Source organism: Mus caroli, chromosome 6 (genome assembly GCF_900094665.2).
Source record: "Mus caroli chromosome 6, CAROLI_EIJ_v1.1, whole genome shotgun sequence".
Lineage (NCBI taxonomy): Eukaryota > Metazoa > Chordata > Mammalia > Rodentia > Muridae > Mus > Mus caroli.
In genome coordinates this window covers 134,498,756-134,517,584 of record NC_034575.1, presented here as the reverse complement: position 1 = coordinate 134,517,584, position 18,829 = coordinate 134,498,756, and the positions used below count along the sequence as shown (strand labels likewise).

The window sequence follows — 18,829 nt, the reverse complement described above, 5'->3', positions numbered from 1 at the left end:
TCACTTGATGGGCATTTAAAGGGGAGCTTTGTGACCAAGGCTGAGAAGAGTGTTAGCCTATGAACCTGAAAATAAATGTCAGGAAGACACCTTGATGCTATGTCCAATTAGCAAATCAGCAATAGAAAGAGCCGCTGCTCTCGTCCTGTGACCCCCAGGTTTAAAATATCAGATTCTCTCCTGCCAAGCAGGCCTCAAATCCAGTAAGAAAGAGTTTACTGCCTTCACTGTCCTTTTGTTCTTCTTTCGCACACAAGGGCCTCATTGTACAATTTTTATTTGTATTGTTCTGGTTCCCACAGTATTGCTGAGATAAAACGCTGTGACAGAAGGCAACTTCAGAGAGGAAAGGATTCATTTGGCTTATGCTTCCAAGTCACAGTCCACCCCTGAGGGTGGTCAGGACAGAAACTGAAGCAACAGCTTGAAGCAGCGCCCATGGAGGAAGGCTGCTTACTGGCTACGAAGGCTCATCCTTGGGTCACACCCTTATACAGTCCAGGGAATGTCACCACCCGGTGGGCTGAGCTTCCTTATCAAGTCACAATCAAGACAATCCCTCAAAAACATGACCATAGACCAATATAGACAATTTACTCAAATGAGACTTTTCTTTCAGTTGATTCTAGGCTGTGTCAATTGACAGTTAAAGTTTACAAGGACACAAATATACCATTACATCCCACTGTCCCCTCAGTGTTTCCTCCTCTCCTTGTGCTAGTCCCCCTGTGACTCTGAAATACCCCTTCCTGTTGCTTTCATGCCTCATATTTCTCAACATTTAGCTCTTTTAAAAGATCTGAAAGAAGCTGGGCGGTAGTGGCACACACTTTTAATCTCATCAGTTGGGAGGCAGAGGAAGGTGGATCTCTGGGAATTCAAGGTCAGCCTTGTCTACCAAGTGAGTTCTGGGACAGCCAGGGGTACACAGAGAAACCCTCTCTCAAAAACAAACAAACAAACAAACAGAAAGAAAAAAAAAGATACTTTGGCAGTTATAAAGGTCTTGTCACCAAAATGCCTGGGTAGATTCACCTGCTGCAGTCACTTAAACTCTGTGTTAAGACATATGGTTCTAACTTAAATAAGTGGCCAAATCTCTGCTAGGTTTTCAAATCTGTTAGGTTTTAGGGTTTCTCCCCACCCCCCGCCAAAAAAAAGAAAAAAAGAAAAAAAACCAAGGACATATTCAGAAGGGGGAAATGCCTTTAAGACTCCTGGGGTCTTAGGGGTTTCCCAGAAGACCTGACCACCAGACGAGTTTAATATTTTATCTTACATTCAAATTTAAATTAGATATGTTCCACATTTTGTAGGTATCAACACTATTTTAAGAGTCATGTACCAAGGCTTTTGAAATGACTTATCCAGTAAGGATGCTTGCTGCCATGTCTGATCTCTGGGACCCACGAGAGTAGAAGAAGAGAACCAACTCCTGTAATTGTCCTTTGACCTCAATATATGTGCCCACCCACATAGAACACCCAGACACACACCATAAATAAATAAATAAATAAATAAATAAATAAATAAATAAATAAATGCATGCGAGGCAGCCAGCGTGTGCATACCTTTAATCCTAATACACGTGAGGCAGAGGCTTGGAGGAAGGCTGGTTTTGAAACATGCCTGGTCTGGTGAACTTGGTGCATTCCAGAACAGCCAGGGCTAAGGAATGGGACTATCTCAGAAATAAAGAAAACAAAACCAAACAAACAATGTGCGTACTAGCAACTATGAGAGCAAAGCAGAGAGTGTGTTAAGACAGGAGAACATGGAGCCTGAAGCTCATCATGTAACAGAAGCAGGCCATGAACTCTTGACCCTACAGCCTCTGCCACCTGAGTCCTAGGATTACAGTATGTGCTACTACTACAGCTAGCGCCTGTGATGATGGAAGTGAACCGGGGACCTCGAATATGCCGGGGCCTTTACCACTGAATATCACCAACCTCCTTAGCTAATTTCAAACTGGTTAAAAAATGGTCCTCAATAGAACTATAGGTTACATAAACTTTTTTTTTAATTTTAGGAAAGGACCTTTGATCAATGTTTAGTATAATTATTATAAAGTTTACCTTATAAGCTTTTGTTTTTGAAACAGGGTTTCACTTTGTAACCTTGCCTGACCCAGAACTCACTATGCAGACCAGGTTGGCCTTGAACTCACAGAGATCTGCCTGCCTCTGCCTCTTAAATGTTGGGATTAAAAGCCTGCATCACTATCCCATCCACCCCACCCCTGTCAAGCCCCATTGGTGCAGGATATTTGATCACACTGAAACCCTACATGGAGTTATTTACTGGAAAAGCTAACACACCCCTAATTCAGGGCTTTCTGCTTATTGTAAACAGTATTAAGTAAAGCTAGCTATAGGTCAAAAGGTAGAGCAAGAAACCAGTTGACAGGGAGTGAACATAGGGGAAAAAACAGAGGAAGGGAAGTCAGGAGGATGGAGAGAGAGATGCACAGGAAATTGAAGGGAGGGACATTAAGCTTGAGGGATTTTTAAGACGGAGAACTGCCTTTAGGGATGTTGGCTGAGGAGGAGGGTCAGCGAGGTGCCTTCTCTGCCTCTCTCAGCTAGCGAGGTTTTACTGCGACATCTGGCTCTCAAGTCTTCGTTGATAAAAATCAAACGTCTAAGACTTTGTTAACAACAACGGCCCATAAAATTTATTTTCTGTACTAACATATTATTGCTGACTGTTAATAATCAAAACCTCCGTCCTGCTGTTCTGTCATGCTTGCTGTTATAGTTCGGATTTCTGTTGCTGTGATTAAAGCACTATGGTCAAAAACAACTTGGGAAAGAAAAAGTTTCTTTCAGCTTTCGGCTCCACATTACAGTCCATCACTGAGGGATGTCGGGGTTGGATCCTGGATGGAGGAGCCATTGAGAAGGCTATAGAAGAGTGCTGCTTACTGTCTTGCTCTCCACATCTGGCTCAACCTGACTGGTTTCTTATAACACCCAGGACTACCCGACCGGTAGTGGCATCCACCCACCATGAGCTGGGCCCTGTCACATCGATCAAGAAAATGCTCCACAGGCCAATGTAGTGAGGCATTTTCCTCATTTGAAGTTTCCTTTTTACAAGTGAGTCTGACTTGTGTCAAGTTGACATAAAACTAGTGAGCACGCTCACCTGACATATACTTGTAAAAATTCAGTATTTGCCCGTGTGGCCACATACTGTAATTCCAGCATCCAGGAAGCTTTAGCAGGAAGCCAAGTTTAAGAGCAAGCCCAAGATCCTGCCTACCTAACTAATGTCATGGGTCTTGACAAAGGATATCTAAGTATTTATGAGATCTAAAATACCTAGGATATCTAGAATGTTATCCTCTGCCCTCCCCTGCCTCAACCTGTAGCACCTTCAGTCTCCAGAGAGGCTGAAACCACCATTTGCCATCATGCCCAGACCTTTCTCAACAACTGAACAATAGACTCATAAATATAGGCTCTGTATCATTTCAACCCTGTCTTACTGCACTAAATTATGATTTTCATATTATTTTTTGGTCACTTTGCACCATTCTAGTATTGAAGAAACTCCTCTGAGTGTCTGTATTTACTATTGATTGTGGGCATTTTCTGAAGTTGCAGGCTTAAGTCTTTTTTTTTTTTTCCCAGAGAAGGATACAAATCACTTCTTGTCTGTAAAAAGATATGAAACCTCCTAACCCTAGTAGATACGTTATTGTTATTTTTTAAAACAAGGTCTCTTGTAGCCCTGGTTGGCCTCAAATTTACCATGTAGCCCAGACAGGTCTCGAGCTCCTGATCTTCCAGTCTTTGCCTCCCAAAAGTATATTCAGTTCCAGGTATCCAGTTCAGCTCCTTGCAAATGTATTTCTCTATGTCTTTCTGGCTGGATTTGTTCTTGTAATTCTTTAGATCAACTGACATCAGCTCACTAGTGAATTAAAACAATTGCAATTGGCAGGTGCTCATTCTAGATTCGTAAGAAAGCTGTGCTTTTGAAAATTATATACTTTTTGGAGATGTGACTCATCACTTAAGAGGACTGAAAGTGCCAGGCATGGTGGCACATGCCTTTAATTCCAGCACTCGGGAGGTAGAGGCAGGCAGATTTCTGAGTTTGAGGCCAGCCTGGTCTACAAAGTGAGTTCCAGGACAGCCAGGGTTATACAGAGAAACCCTGCCTTGAAAAAAAAAGAGGACTGAAAGCTCCTGTAAAGAATCCAGGTTTGATTGCCAGCACCCACATGGCAGCTCTCAACTGTCTGAAATTCTAGTTCCAAGGACTCCTGCACTCTTTTCTGGCCTTGGTTACCAGGCACAGTGTCTATGCACAAACAAACAAACATGCAGGCCAAACACCATCCACAAAAATTAATTAAATTTTAAAAGCATATTTTAAAACTATACCGTGACAGCAGCTCCTCTGCTTCCTCTATTCTGTCCCACAGTCCAAGGCACCCTAAAGCACTGCTTGTGGCGTTTAGTCTCTTCTTTACTGAAACTTCCTCTCACATAAGTTTCCCAGAGTCCTTAGCTGGGGATCCACGATGCTTCCTTGTTGAACAAAGCAGCCTTCACCCTTTGTCATCCATGAACTCTCATTGTGGCCAAACAAAAATCATCCTTATTTTCTTTTAAACAATCTGTCCTGGTAATAGAAGTGCCATCTGAATTGCCTTCTTGGTCCTTTTCTTATCTGAGAATTTCTTTTCACAGTCAGGTCTGGTCCTTCTTGACTGTGATCCTAGAATCCTAGAGGATTGCCATGAGTTCTAGGTCAATCTAGATTCTAGAGTAAGACCATGTCCCAACCACAACTACAAAACACACACTCTCTCTTCTCTGAAGCCTTCTTATTTTATCACAGCCAGGGTGCCAGATTCTTACAAAAGTTGATGTGGCATGAAGATATAGCATGGTGTAATTATATATATATATATATATATAATTTTCCCTTGGCTTCTGTCAAGAAGAACCTTAAAAGCCTTTTGAACTTCCATGGGAAATACATCTTTCTTATGATGGGAGTGACTCATCTTGGACCCCACGATGGCCTCAGAAAGACCAACCATGTGATTATCGGATTAGGTGGTTGGGACTTTGAGACAGTCACCCTAACCACTAAACCCTACTGGGCCATGGTATTAGCAATCTTGCCCAGTACTAAAGCACTGATAAACTAGACATCAAAGCTCACTGGAGCTTCCAGGTTGGCAAACACTGCAGTGGGCCAGCAGGGTAGCTCACCTGGATCCCATGAGCAGAGGACATGGGGTCTCTGCGTTCCTTCTACTCTCTGCTCTATGCATGTATTCCAGTAACTTTCTGCAACAAGAAAACTCACCATAGGGGAAGCATTTTCTGTGAATGATGTCATGGCTTTGTAAGACCCCAACTCTCGGTCAGTGGTACTTACTTCAAGACACCCACAAGTGAGGCCCTGAGAAACAGATGAATGCAAAAGAGGTTTATTTTCCAGCACGTCAAAGTCTACCTTCAATCAGTCCCTCAAGGCGAGTGATGAGAAAGCGACCCCAAATGGCTCTTACAAGCAGGTTTTATACATTTTAGGGGCACAGGTTACATCAGCAAAGTTACAGTTCAAACTTATTGGCTAAGCATATTGACCTTTAAGTGTATTGGCCAGCAAGCATGGGAGGATGATGACATGCATTTGAACGCTATCTGGGACTTCCCAGAGGGTCAGGTGATTATTACTCAGTACATTCTGCCGTTTTTCTGAGAATTTTTTACTCAAGAATGTTCCTGTGGGTGGAGAATGGAACTTGGCCTAGCCTTGACTGCAGATGGGGGTGGGGGGGGGGCTGTAAGGAGGGGATGGGACTGGAAAAGCCCATAGGGTCCCTTAGCTTATCAGAACTGAGGCAGTTATGAGAACTTTTAATTCCTTCTCATGTTGGTCAGGTTGCCCGTGGCAGAAGGGATGTGAGAAGCAAGACCCTCGGGAATACATATGAGAGACTGACTGGTGAGAGCAAAGCAGTTTCCTATTCGCCATTCTGCAGAAAGGCACACCAACATAGAGAAAAGACAAAAATGGCTACCCTGTGGTTTTCAAGTCCCTGATCATAAGACATTCCTGCTTTCTTTCCCCATTGGCTGGAACTCTAGTGATTTACAATCTTCATGTTCTTCTCCCCAAGTTCCCACCCTACTGCTTCTGTAAGCAAAGCCTTAACTAATTACTCTCCTAGAGCGGATTGTGTAAGCGAGATTGGCCTTGAACCTGCCTCAGTTCCCTGGCCTGGCCTCCAGAGCACTGGGATTGCAGGCATTGCACTATGTATGGACTGGGGTTTTGTTCGTGCGTGGTGTTGTCTTTGAGACAAGGTATCATTCAGCCTCAAGCTTACTAACAGAGGCTACCTTTGAGCCCCTGCCATTCTTGCTTCTACGGTCTCAAGCTGACGTTGTAAGTATAGACGACCACAGGAAGAACTGAACCTCTCCTAAAGCACGGCGCTTCGCCTGTATTTACCAGTCAGTTCTCAAGCACTGTAAAGAAAATACCTGGGATTTGTCAGCTATAAAGAAACATTCTAAAGCCAGACATGGAGGCCCATGCCTGTAGTCCCAGCACTCAGCAGACCGGCATGGGCTAGTGAGTTCCAAGCTGGACTGGACGACTGAGATAGCTCAGGAGACAAACAAGAGTAGGAGTTTGTGCAAAATGCTAGGGAGGAAAACAACGTGTCTGCCTCAGAAAGCCGGTGCTCACCAGAGAGAATAAAGGAGAGCTGTTGGCATTGGGGACAATGGGGACAAAGGCTCAGTAGGCAGAGAGCTTCCTATTATTTGATCCCCAGCACACCCATAAACTGGGTGTGGTGGTGCATCCCTGTCATCCAGCTATTGGGAGGCAGGCTCTGGAGGGTCGCAAGTGTAGGGTCACCCTCAGGAACAGAACAAGTTGAAGGCCTTCTCTCAAAACAAACAAACCAGCAGTGTCCAAGGCTGTCGACATTAAATGCTAGATTAAGCAGCTAATCTTGAGGCCTTGAAGAATGAGAGTGGAATTTTCCTGAAAGCTGGCTGTGGGAGGCAGGAAGGCATGTCCTGTCCTGCCCAGAGATTAGATGAACTACTTTGAGTGAGAAGGCAGGCCAACACTGTCCTTGGTTCCCACACCTTCAGCTGAGTGAAATGTTGACTCACGCTTGAGAACATGAACATGAGTCACAAGCTACACACCATCAATTAAGAGTGTTACAGAAAGCTGTGTGGTAATTCACACTTGTAAGACTGGCCTCTGGAAGGCTGAGGCAGGAGAAAGACTGAGTTTTGTGAGTCCATTCTGAGCTACATGAGACAAGAACTCGAGCTAACTGAGGACCGTGTTTGGGCTCTCACTTCTACACAGCTCCTTGTAGTTTTTCACTTCGGGGCTGAAAACTATCTCTGAAGAAAACCAGGAATACATTGCTTCCAAATTTGCTTCTCTTGAGCCAAGTGTGGTGTCGCACCCCTTAAATCCCAGCACTTGGGAGGCAGAGGCCGGAAGATCTATGAGTTTCAGGTGAACCTGGTCTATACAGCTATTCCAGGACTACAGAGAATAGCTGTTCTCAACCTGTAAGTCAAGACTCCTTTTGGGATCAAACAACCTTTTCACAGAGGTCAAATATTGGATATCCTGCATATGCAATGCCTAAATTATATTTCATACCAGTAGCAAAATTACATTTATGAAGTAGCAACAAAAATAATTTTATGTTTGAGGGTCACCACTGTTAACTTTCAAACCCAGAATAAACAACTGAAGTCCTCTTTTAATATATCAAAGGAGTCCTGGCAGCCAGGTTCTTCCAGCATCCCCTAGTCCCTACCATTACAGGATATGTCTGGCATACCCCACCCCCATCCTGAACTCTCCAGCCTAGGGCATGGGCTTCCTTTTCCACACAGGCTATTCTGTCTATAATGCAGACATTTTGGCTACCTGCCCTCTTTTGTGTAACGTTGGCCTCCTGGCTCCCCTCTCTGCCCCCACTCCTGCTCCCCATCTCCCACATACATGCCTTTGCCTCTGCTCTCCCACACTCCGTGTAATAAATGTTGTTCTCTACCGTACCTAGGATGTTACATGTCCTTTCCTTTCCTTTTTATTTCTTCTTTTCATTCAACCGCAACATGAGAAACTGTACTGTAGGGTCACAGCATTAGGAAGGTTAAGAACTAGTGACATAAAGAAATCTGGTCTCAAAGGCTGGAGAGATGGCTCAGCAGTTAAGAGCACTGACTGCTCCTCCAGAGGTCCTGAGTTCAATTCCCAGCAACCACATGGTGGTTTACAACCATCTGTAATGGGGTCTAATGCCCTCTTGTATTGTGTCTGAAGATGATTAATTGTTATATTGTGATTGAAATGGCTACTGGGTTTTGCTGATACAGTGTTGCCCTGGGTTCTCAAGCAGATGAGGAGTGGTCAAGTGTTGCCCATACCCTCTATATCTCTCAGAGAGCCCTGCAGCAGCAGGGCCTGCTCCCTACCCAAATCAGGCTTGGGCCTTCTCATCTCCATAAAGACAAAGGCCTTGTCACCTTAAGGCCAGTTAAACTTCCCTTCCCCTGCCAGAGAACTAGCTTCTTAGGAATCATGTGACAGCCAGTGGAAAGTCCCTCCCCGCACTGTTACACTTCCTCCTTTGACCTTTTGTCTTCCCCTCCCCCTCCCTGACTTGAGCTATATAAGCAAGTTCCACCATTTCAGTGAGTGAGCTGTCCTCCTGAACAGTCACCTGGGTCATTTATACCTGCTCTACTCACTGCTACCTGAGGAGACCCTGCTCCTCCTCATCCTGAGGCCACCAGTACTCAGTGGCCAATGGGGGTGGAGGACAAACATTGTAAAAGTTCTCAGACTGTCATCAAAGACTAATGTAATTGTCATCTCTATAGTATTTTGCTTTGAAAACCCCCATATCTCTGAGCTTTGGCATCAAGAGCCTTTCTGAGGCACTAGCCCACTCTTGGTCACTGGCCAAAAATAAAAGGGCATTTATACCTTCAACTGTCCTAGTAATTATGGTGGTCAAAGCTAGATGTGGTGGAGCACGCCTTTAATCTCAGCGTTCAGGAGGCAGAGGTAGGTGGATCTGGATGAATTTGAGGCACATTCCTGGATGACCAAGGTAGCACAAAGACATCCTGTCTTGAAAAAAACAAGCATCATCATCATGATGGTTGTGGCCTGAACCTTTCTTGAGTGGGTTTTTTATCTTGGTCTTCATGTTTTTAATGTCTCAGTTGCTGTAGGTTGATAGAAGATTCAGATCCAGAATCCACAGATAAGGAGGACCAACTCATTTACATAGTTCATATAATCAAAGGTGCATCAAAAATACTATTGATTTGTGCTTAACTAACATTTGCTATTGTTTGAGTTTTCTTTTTTGAGACATATTCTCACTAGTTAGCCCTAACTAACCTGGAACTCATTATGTAGATAAAGCTAGACTTGAATTCATAGACTCTAGGCTGCCTCTGTCTCTCACATGCAGGTAAGCATGTGCCAATACCACCTGGTTGTTTAAAAGTGTTAATCATATAAACATAGGAAAATGTAAAGAGCTTTGGGTTTTTGTCTTAGCTTTGTCACCTTGACACAATCTACAGTCATCTGAGTGAAAAGCCTCAACTTGGAAATTGCCTAGATCAAATTAACCTGTAAGCATGTCTGTAAGGGATTGTTTTGTTTATTGATAGAGGAGAGCCCAGCCCACTGTGGGTGGCACCATTCCCTTGGAAGGCGATCTTCAGCTATATAAGAGAGCTAGCTAAGCATGAGCCAAAGCAAGCCGTGTTCTTCTGTGGTTTTTGCTTCAAGTTCCTGCTTGGATTTCTGCCCTGACTGTTTTCAGTGATGGGTTGTGACTTGGAAGTATAAAACAAATAAATCCTTCCTTTCCCAGGGTGATTTCGTTTGGTGTGTCTTGTCACAGCAACAAAAGGAAATTAGAGGGGCTTTTGTTCTTTAAAATCCACTGCAGATTAGGGCGTGGTGGGATAGATTCCTAATTTCAATTCTGAGGAGGCTAAAGTAGAGAATGGTTTGAGTTCAAGGCCAACCTGGGCTACATATCAAGTCTCTGTTTTAAAACAAAGAAAAGGGGCCACTGAAATGGCTCAGTGGATAAAGGTGCTTCCCTTATAAGCCTGGCAGTCAGAATTAAATATGCAGAACCCATATAAAGAGAGAATCCACTCCATAACAGTGTCCTCTGACCTCCACATACATTCTATAGCATGTGCACATATGATGTATATATGCCCCAAGATAATAATGAATAAATATTTTTAAATGTATGAACTAAGGACCAGCTATGGAGGCACATACTTTTTATTTCAGTGCTTGGGAGACAATGACAGGCAGATCTTGTGAGTTTGAGGCCACCCTAGTCTTTATACCAAGTTCCAAGCCAGCTCAGAGTACCCATACACTAAAATTTCTTTATGTCATAGTGAACTGACTTTGTGTGCAGCTAAATTTTGTTTCATTAATGATAACAAAAGACTATGTAGCCAGGCCTAGTTGATACACTACTTTAATCCCAACACTCAGAAGACCAAGTCAGACAGATCTCTGAGTTCAAGGCCAGCCTAGACTAACCCTAACTGTAATTCTCAGGACAGCCAAGGCTGTTGCACAGAGAAACCTTGTCTCCAAACAACAACAACACAAACAAAGACATTGGATTTTACATGTATGTGGTATGTACAAAAAGCTGCCCATTAAAGGTGGGAGAAGCTATGTGAGTGGGGGTGGGGAGAAGAGATACCACCACTCTCTGTACTTTCTGCTCAGTTTCCTTGTGAGCCTAAAGCAAGTATCTTTCTTAAGATTTTTCATTTTTTAAAGCAGTATCATTCGAAATAGCAGGAATCAGCCACCAATGTAAGGTTATCTGTCGTGGTGGCAAGTGGCTGGCATGGCGGCAGGAGCTGGAAACGAAGAGATTACATCTTAATCTTTATCATAAGGTAGAAAGTGTACCCTGAAAGTCGAACAAGGCTTTTTTGTTTTGGTTTGGTTTTTTTTTTTTTTTTTTTTTTTTTTTTTTTGTTTTCGGGACAGGGTTTCTCTGTATAGGCCTGGCTGTCCTGGAACTCACTTTGTAGACCAGGCTGGCCTCGAACTCAGAAATCCGCCTGCCTCTGCCTCCCGAGTGCTGGGATTAAAGGCGTGCGCCACCACGCCCGGCTAGAGCAAGACTTTTAAGCTCTCAAATCCAGCCTCTGGTGACCTACTTCCTCCTGCAGGGTCAGACACCGAAACCTCCTCAAAGAGAGCCGCCAACTTTAGACCAAGAACTCAAGTCCTGATGCCTGTGGGAGTGCTTCCAATTTAAATCACTACACCCACCCTGCAATCAAATGCTGGACAACTGAGCCCGGCCCCTAGATCCACCCGAATGTGAACGGTTCCATCCCATGAACTAGAGTCCAGACAGAGGGAAAATGAGATCCTGAGCTGACTGCAAACGTGTGACCAGAGGTCTTGCACCTGCTTGTGGACGTTGTACATCGTGGTGCGGAGCCTAGTGCGCACCACGATGTACAACGTCCACAAGCAGTAATCTTTATCATAAGGTAGAAAGTGTACCCTGAAAGTCGAACAAGGCTTTTTTGTTTTGGTTTGGTTTTTTTTTTTTTTTTTTTTTTTTTTTTTTGGTTTTTTTTTTTTTTTTTTTTTGAGACAGGGTTTCTCTGTATAGGCCTGGCTGTCCTGGAACTCACTTTGTAGACCAGGCTGGCCTCGAACTCAGAAATCCGCCTGCCTCTGCCTCCCGAGTGCTGGGATTAAAGGCATGCGCCACCAAGCCCGGCTCCCACACTCCTTTTTATTAGCTAGAAACGGCAGTGTATGTTGATGGGTTCATGCTTGCTGTGTCTTGCGAGTATTAGGGATTAAAATCAGACCCTGAATATTCTGAGCGCCATGCTTAGCTCCTGAATAGATTCCCAATGGACATAAGATTAAGTATTGTTGATACCAATTCCAGGAATTGAAACAGTCTCTCCAGGAAGTGGGGAGGGCAGTTTGAGAGACTCAGCGAGTAAACAAACCTCCCAAAGTCTGGGAAAGATACAATATACAAGACTTCCTAGTGGCTTACCAGGGTCATGGAAACCGTAACAGCTGCTAGATAGGGAAGGGGGACTGACCAGCAGTTAGAGAAAGGAAAATCTGATGAGCTGAGCTATGTAGAAGATTCTCTGACTTGCCAAGTTACCTGCAAGGTGTGCTAAGACCTCCAGGTTTGTAGCTCTCACAGTTGTCCTCTGTGTGAGGGTGGGCTCTGGGTGATGTGGCCACTCTGACTTGTCCGTGTTCCATTAATTAATTAATTTATTTATTTATTTATTTATTTATTTATTTATTTATTGGTGTTTTCAAGACAGGGTTTCTCAGTGTAGCCCTGGCTGTCCTGGAACTCACTCTGTAGACCAGACTGGCCTCGAACTCAGAAACCCACTGCCTCTGCCTCCCAAGTGCTGGGATTAGAGGCGTGCGTCACCATCACCCAGCACCCATGTTCCTTTAAGTAACCCCAATAAATCACTGGTTCAATACATTGGACTTTGGTATAACAGTTATTTTGATCTGTTGTGGGTTCCACTTTTGGATAAGTAGGTGTGTGTGTGTGTGTGTGTGTGTGTGTGTGGTCTTGCCTTCAAACAAGTACTCATAAACATGGTACTAAACCTGACACCCACGTAAATGATGCAGTATGATATCTGTATCAGAGAACTGGTGATGTGGTACCACATGTTTACCCACTGTAGCAGGCCAAGGAGACCACACACTGTTTGAGGTTGTGCATTTAGAAGACATGATGGAAAATATTAATGGTTTTCGTGTGCCGCAGCTGCGTCACCACACTAAGCCTGCGAGGCTAGGAACAGACAGTGGAGAACAGAGATGGAGGAGACTGCCACTCGACTAACAGAGCTTCTTGAGAGGCTCGAACGAGAACTTAGTCATTTGTTCCCCTGCCAGGAAAAAGGACAATAGATTTTGCACCTCAAGATAGAATTAATTCTATCCATCAGCTAAAAACTATGATCTTAGCAGGATAAAATTTGTGTTTCACATCATCATACAAAAACATTAGGTCTCAGAAACTTGTAAAGGTGTCCTCTCATTTTAAGTCTGTTTTCAACAACTTTAAAGTAGTTGTACTTACACAGAGAGGCAAATGAATGAACGGGCAGACAGAATACTACTGTGAGAAACTTTTGTTTATTCTTATCAAAGTTAGTCAGGCAAGGACCCTTCTTTTCTTTCCCTTCCCACTTTGTACCGATTAGCCAATCACATCAGGCTGTGGAGCTGAGCTCCCACCAGTGGGATGAGACACAGTCACACCTACGTGAGGAACAGAAGATGGGAGCCATCTTGACCCAATGTGCTTGCTGACTGCTGTGGGCCCTGGGGCTCCCCTTTAGCAGGAAGAACATCTTGCTGAGCAGCTTTCACTTTGTTCCTGTGTTTCTTTGTGTAGCACTGGGATTGCTCTTTGTCTAACAATACAATAAGTAAAACATCAATTTTCAGGCTTGGAAACAATTACTTTTAGCTGAGTAATTAACTGAATGTATGTAAAAAAAAAAAAGGAAATTATACTTGTAGCTATTATATTGAATGTAAATATCTGTGAGTGTATTTGAGGCTTAAAGGAATCCCCAAGTTCTACATAGGTAGAAAGTGAAAGGGTTTACAGTGGAAGGGTATCTTGGTAATCCGAGTAATACCAAGGAACAGCATACATCATGAAGGAGACCTCACTGAACAAGACACTTATTTGGGGTGTGGAATCACAAAATGGTGGCTGCCTTTAAAAGCAGGGATGGAGCCGGGCGTGGTGGCGCACGCCTTTAATCCCAGCACTCGGGAGGCAGAGGCAGGCGGATTTCTGAGTTCGAGGCCAGCCTGGTCTACAAAGTGAGTTCCAGGACAGCCAGGACTACACGGAGAAACCCTGTCTCGAAAAACCAAAAAAAAAAAAAAAAAAAGCAGGGATGGAGCCAGCAGTAAACAGGTCATGATGGCGGGCTTTATAGGGGAGGTATGGAGCATGCCCATGAAAAGGATTCCCATTGGATGGTAGTGAAGACATGGCCGTTGGCTCTGAGTCACTGAAGGCTGAGTGTGGGGTGGGGTGCACCTAATTCTGGAATGTGGGCAGTTCTCAGTTGACTAACAGCTCGAGGGCTAGATAAGCAGTGCATTACCTAAGCTCATCACAATTCTTCAAAAGTGAACCCAGATATGGTCATGGAAGATGTAGCTTAAAGAGGAACTTCTGAGCCGGCCATCATAAGGGAATGTGTGAGTCATCCGTGTCTGTCATAACAAAATACCTCTGCCTTGGAAGCTTCAATGGCAGAACTTCACATGCCCTTGGTTCTGGGGCCTTAGAGCTCTGGATAACCTATGGCCAGACTTCATCTCTCTTGAGACCTCAATTCTCTGTTTTCTGGTGGTTGTATCCTTAATGTGTCTCCTCTTTATGTTGACCACATCTCTGGAGTCTTGTCTTATGAAGATATCAGTCATGTGGATTCAGTGCTTGCCTTTGTACCCTTGCTTAATCTCAGTCCCCTCCATAAAGATGCTGTTTCCAAAAACAGTCACCGGAGGTTAGGGATTCAACATAGTTTTCCTTCATTCTTCCTTCCTTCTTTTCTTCCTTCCTCCAACTCAGGATGGCCACTTGGATGACCGTGAATGCCTGACTCTTCTCTCTGCAACACCCAAGCGCTAGAATTACAGGCAAGCAAGCAACCACCACATCCTGCTTCAACAGATTTATGTGTAGAGATGACTGAGTTGATAAAAATGTGTAACTCACAAGCCTGAACCTAAACAGAGATCACTGGAGTCCTGCTGAAAGCCCGGCGACGATATAGCACGCATCTGCAATCTTAGTGCTTCTACCATGAGATGTGAGGCAAAACAGAGTTGCACCCCCCCCCCCCGACAGCTCACAGGACAGCTGTTAAATGTGTTAAAGTTGGTGGTCCTCCAGCCTGCCTTTCAGTGACTCAGTGGCAGCAGCTTAAGTCATCACGCAACTGTGCCAGGTGCAGTGCATTTCCATGGTCGATATGAGTTGTGTACCAACTTGTAAATTCTTTAAAAGTCATGGCTAGCTCAAATGTGTGCTGTCTTTCTCTCCCTCTCTCTCTCTCTCTCTCTCTCTCTCTCTCTCTCTCTCCCTCCCTGATTCCTCTTCTCCTCCTTCCTTTCCTCCTCTCCCTTGTTTACTGTTTCATGTTCTCTCTCTCTCTCTCTCTCTCTCTCTCTCTCTCTCTCTTTCTCACCCTCTCTGTCTTGTTTATTTTTCCTATCTCCCAATCTCTCTTTTGTTCTCCGACCTCCCCCAATAAAGCTCTTGCACTAGCTCTGTGGCATAATGTGACTGTGATGTTTCTTGGCTCCCACCCACCAAGCTTCCGTTTCCGCTGCTTTGTCCTAATCCTAGCTAACCTAGAGTGTTCAACCCAGCAGAAGAAAACTAGCTATGGACCTTGCCTCAGAAACAGATGGAGGCTGTGCTTGCCTGCCTCAAACTGACTCCTAAAAGTTGTCTTCAAGCTTCCACACCTGCACATACATAAACATACACAAGAGGAATTTTGAGTGGGACACAATTTAGTCACCAACAAGGATAAGAAATGAATAGCTCAAACAGGCCCAAATGTGGCAAAATTGGTGCGGGGGGGGGGGGGGGGGGGGGGGGGGGGTGTCCTCCCTCACCCTTCCCTTTTGTTAAACACTGGACTCCTCACTAGACTTCTTATTTGAACACTTACTCATGTCTGACTTGTTCCTGATGCTGACCACCAAGGTCCAGCTATCAAATTTACTTACCTCACTTCACTGACTAATATGTCCAACCAGGACTCACCAACTCACCCTAGCATGGACTTCCTTCTTTTGCCACCAAGATCACTCCTGCAGAATCATCTGCTGCTCTTTCTAGATTCAGATTCAGCCACCCTTGTTAGCATTCCTTCTAGGCTCTGCCTCGCAGTTACCTGGCAACAGCCAGGTGTGTCTGACTCACAGTAAAAGGGGATGCTTGCCCCCTCCTCACTCTCTTACTCTCTCATTCTCTTACCCTCTTACTCTCTCTGTTCCTTCTCTCTCCATTCCCCTCCATCCTCTCTCACCACATGTTCATGACCGGCTTCTTCTTCCCCCCCCCCTTCCTCTCCCTCTCCCTCTCCCTCTCCCTCTCCCTCTCCGCCTTTCTGTCTCTACTCCATCCTCAACTTCCTTCCTCATGCCCTAAATAAACTCTATTCCAAACTATGGTATGACTGGTAGCTCCGGAGGAAGGGATGCCTCAGGATAGGCCCACAGAGCCACCCCTTCCACCTCACCATACTGCACCTCTACAAAACATCCTGGCTCATTCTTCATTTCTTTCTTTTTATAAAGTACAACATTGGTGACATGACTTGGATTTGAGTTTGCTTTGGCCACAAGGCAGAATACTATTGTGTGCCTGGTGTTCTCTTTGTGTTGGAAATTGTTTCTTGGGTGTGGTCAGTGCCTAACTAAGAAGGGAGCTTTGGGAGGCTCAAGGTTACTTTCAATAAATGAGTTAATTCCATACAAAGTGAAAGAAATGAAAGGCAGTCTAACCGGTCAGGCAGGGAACTTGCTCCTCAGGCAGGAAATAAGGGTGTGGCAATTTCTAAGGAACACTGCTAGTAAATATTAGTCTTTTTTCCTTTTATCCAACTGAAGTTTTTATGTTTTGCTCTCTTCTCCCTCCCTCCCTCCCTCCCTCCCTCCCTCCCTCCCTCCCTCCCCCCTCTTCTGTACCCCCTTCTATCTAGTGTTTGTTTGTTAGTTTGTTTGGAGACAGTGTTCTATGTAGCCCTCAAACTCAGAAGGCAGCCTCTACCTTCCTAATGCTGAAACTGAAGGGGTATTCAACTACTTCTGCCCCCTCCCCTCCTTAAATACAGATTTATTGCCTAACGCAAACAAGACTGAGTGTCATGTCTAGTACTGCAAAATATTATAAACAAATAAGCAAATGGAAAGAAAATAAGGAGATCAAGTTTTGTGTCTTTATATAAAGCAGCACTAATGTATTGTATATGTAGAGTGCACGAGTGTACCTGTTTGCATACAGGCAGTTCTGCTGATTTCCCTCAACAACCTAGCAACCATTTAGTCATCACTGCCATTGGGTTCCCCACTCCCCGTGATTTCAGTGATGAAAGCCCCCTCCCCCCCAGTCATCCCAGATCTCTTTCTCTGCCCTCCTGTGTCTCTCTCTGTTTCTGGCATTCTCTGTGTGTGTGCATGCCCCATCTTTTTTCTTTTCTCTGTTCACAGCTCTGCTTCCCGCTCGTCTACATGGCTCTCACTGCCTCTATCCCTTCCTCAGGGCCTCACTCCTCTCCCCTCCTGCAGTGAACCTTTTACACCAGATCTATCGGATGGTATAATTTCTCAGGGATGCACCTTGGCTTGAACCCAAAGGTACCACCCCTTGCCACATTATATTTCATAAAATTACCTATTGTACCTATTTCTATGACCAAATACCTGACAGAGAGAATTCACTTGGCTCACAGTTGGAGGGAAGACAGTCCATCAAGACTGAGACAGTAAAGTGGTCAGGTGGCTCTGTGGTGGCACAGGCACAAAGCTGGAAACCCCCATGTCACTCCCTCACACCTGAACAGAAAGGAAAGAGAAGTTTGCTTGTTCTGTTTTCACATCCAAGAATTTTCCTGAGCAGAACCACGAGCCAACCCTGTTGAGCAGCAGCATGGACCCTCCATTCTGACTGTCCACAGCTGAGAGATTTGTTTTCTGGATAATTTTAGATCCTGTTAAGTTGACAGTCAGTACTAACATTCATCACTGTTATAAAATACAGTATAGCTAGGGCAGCCAAGGTGCACTCTTGAAAAACTGCATCATACAACAGATTTGATGTAAAAGGGGTTTACTGGGGGAGGGGAGAGGAGTGAGGGCCAGGAAGAGGTAGAGACAGCAAGAAAGCCTTGAGGGCGGGGGGGGGGGGGGGGGGGGGGGGGGGGGGGGGCAGAGAGGGAGAGAGATGGGACACTCATGGGGCCACCAAAAACAGAGAGAGTAGGGTGACCTGTTTTCTGCCCAGAAGGCTAGAAGCAGATGTGGTTAGTAGCCTGGTGACCTTGTGCTATCTTGGCAGCCTAGACCACACAGATAGACAGGGTCTATCATGATGTAGCTCTGGCTGGCCTGAAACTCTGGCCTGGAACTCATAGGGATCAACCTCCCTCTGCCTCTCAAAGGCTGGGATTAAAGGCTAAAGGCTTGTACCACTATACCTGCCTTTTGCAGGATTTTCCCTGTCCAATTACATTAGTGCAGAGGAGGTCTGTGAGTAGACAGGAAAAAGGGGACAGAGCTAAGAGTTCCAGAGAGAGGGAGTGTGCCAGAGGGTAGGAGGAAAAACCAAGATGGCTTCGGACATGTACCTGCATAGCATTTACCAACCACAAGTAGCCATAATTTTACAAGATTAGAAATAGTGGGATAAGGCAGGACGTGGTGGCATAGGCCTTTAATCCCAACACTTGGGACCCAGAGGCAGGTGGATTTCTAAGTTCAAGGCCAGCCTGGTCTACAGAGTGAGTTCCAGAACAGCCGGGGCTATACAGAGAAACCCTGTCTTGAAAAAAACAAAACAAAGCAAAACAACAAAAACAAAAGAAAGGAAGGAAGGAAGGAAGGAAGGAAGGAAGGAAGGAAGGAAGGAAGAAAGAAAGAAAGAAAGAAAGAAAGAAAGAAAGAAAGA

At 44.8% G+C, this 18,829-nt stretch overlaps 1 long non-coding RNA gene across 2 annotated transcripts in view; it reads left to right on the top strand.

The window, feature by feature from the left end:
* LOC110296983 overlaps positions 1-18,829 on the top strand; it is a 34,487-nt gene that overhangs the window by 11,586 nt on the left and 4,072 nt on the right. The window contains exon 3 of one of the 2 annotated variants that reach the window (XR_002378231.1): positions 14,720-14,991. The exons of the other annotated variant lie outside the window; for it this stretch is intronic. This is a non-coding gene — a long non-coding RNA (uncharacterized LOC110296983). Of the gene's footprint in view, positions 1-14,719; positions 14,992-18,829 lie in introns of those variants that run through there. 2 annotated transcript variants of the gene reach the window in all.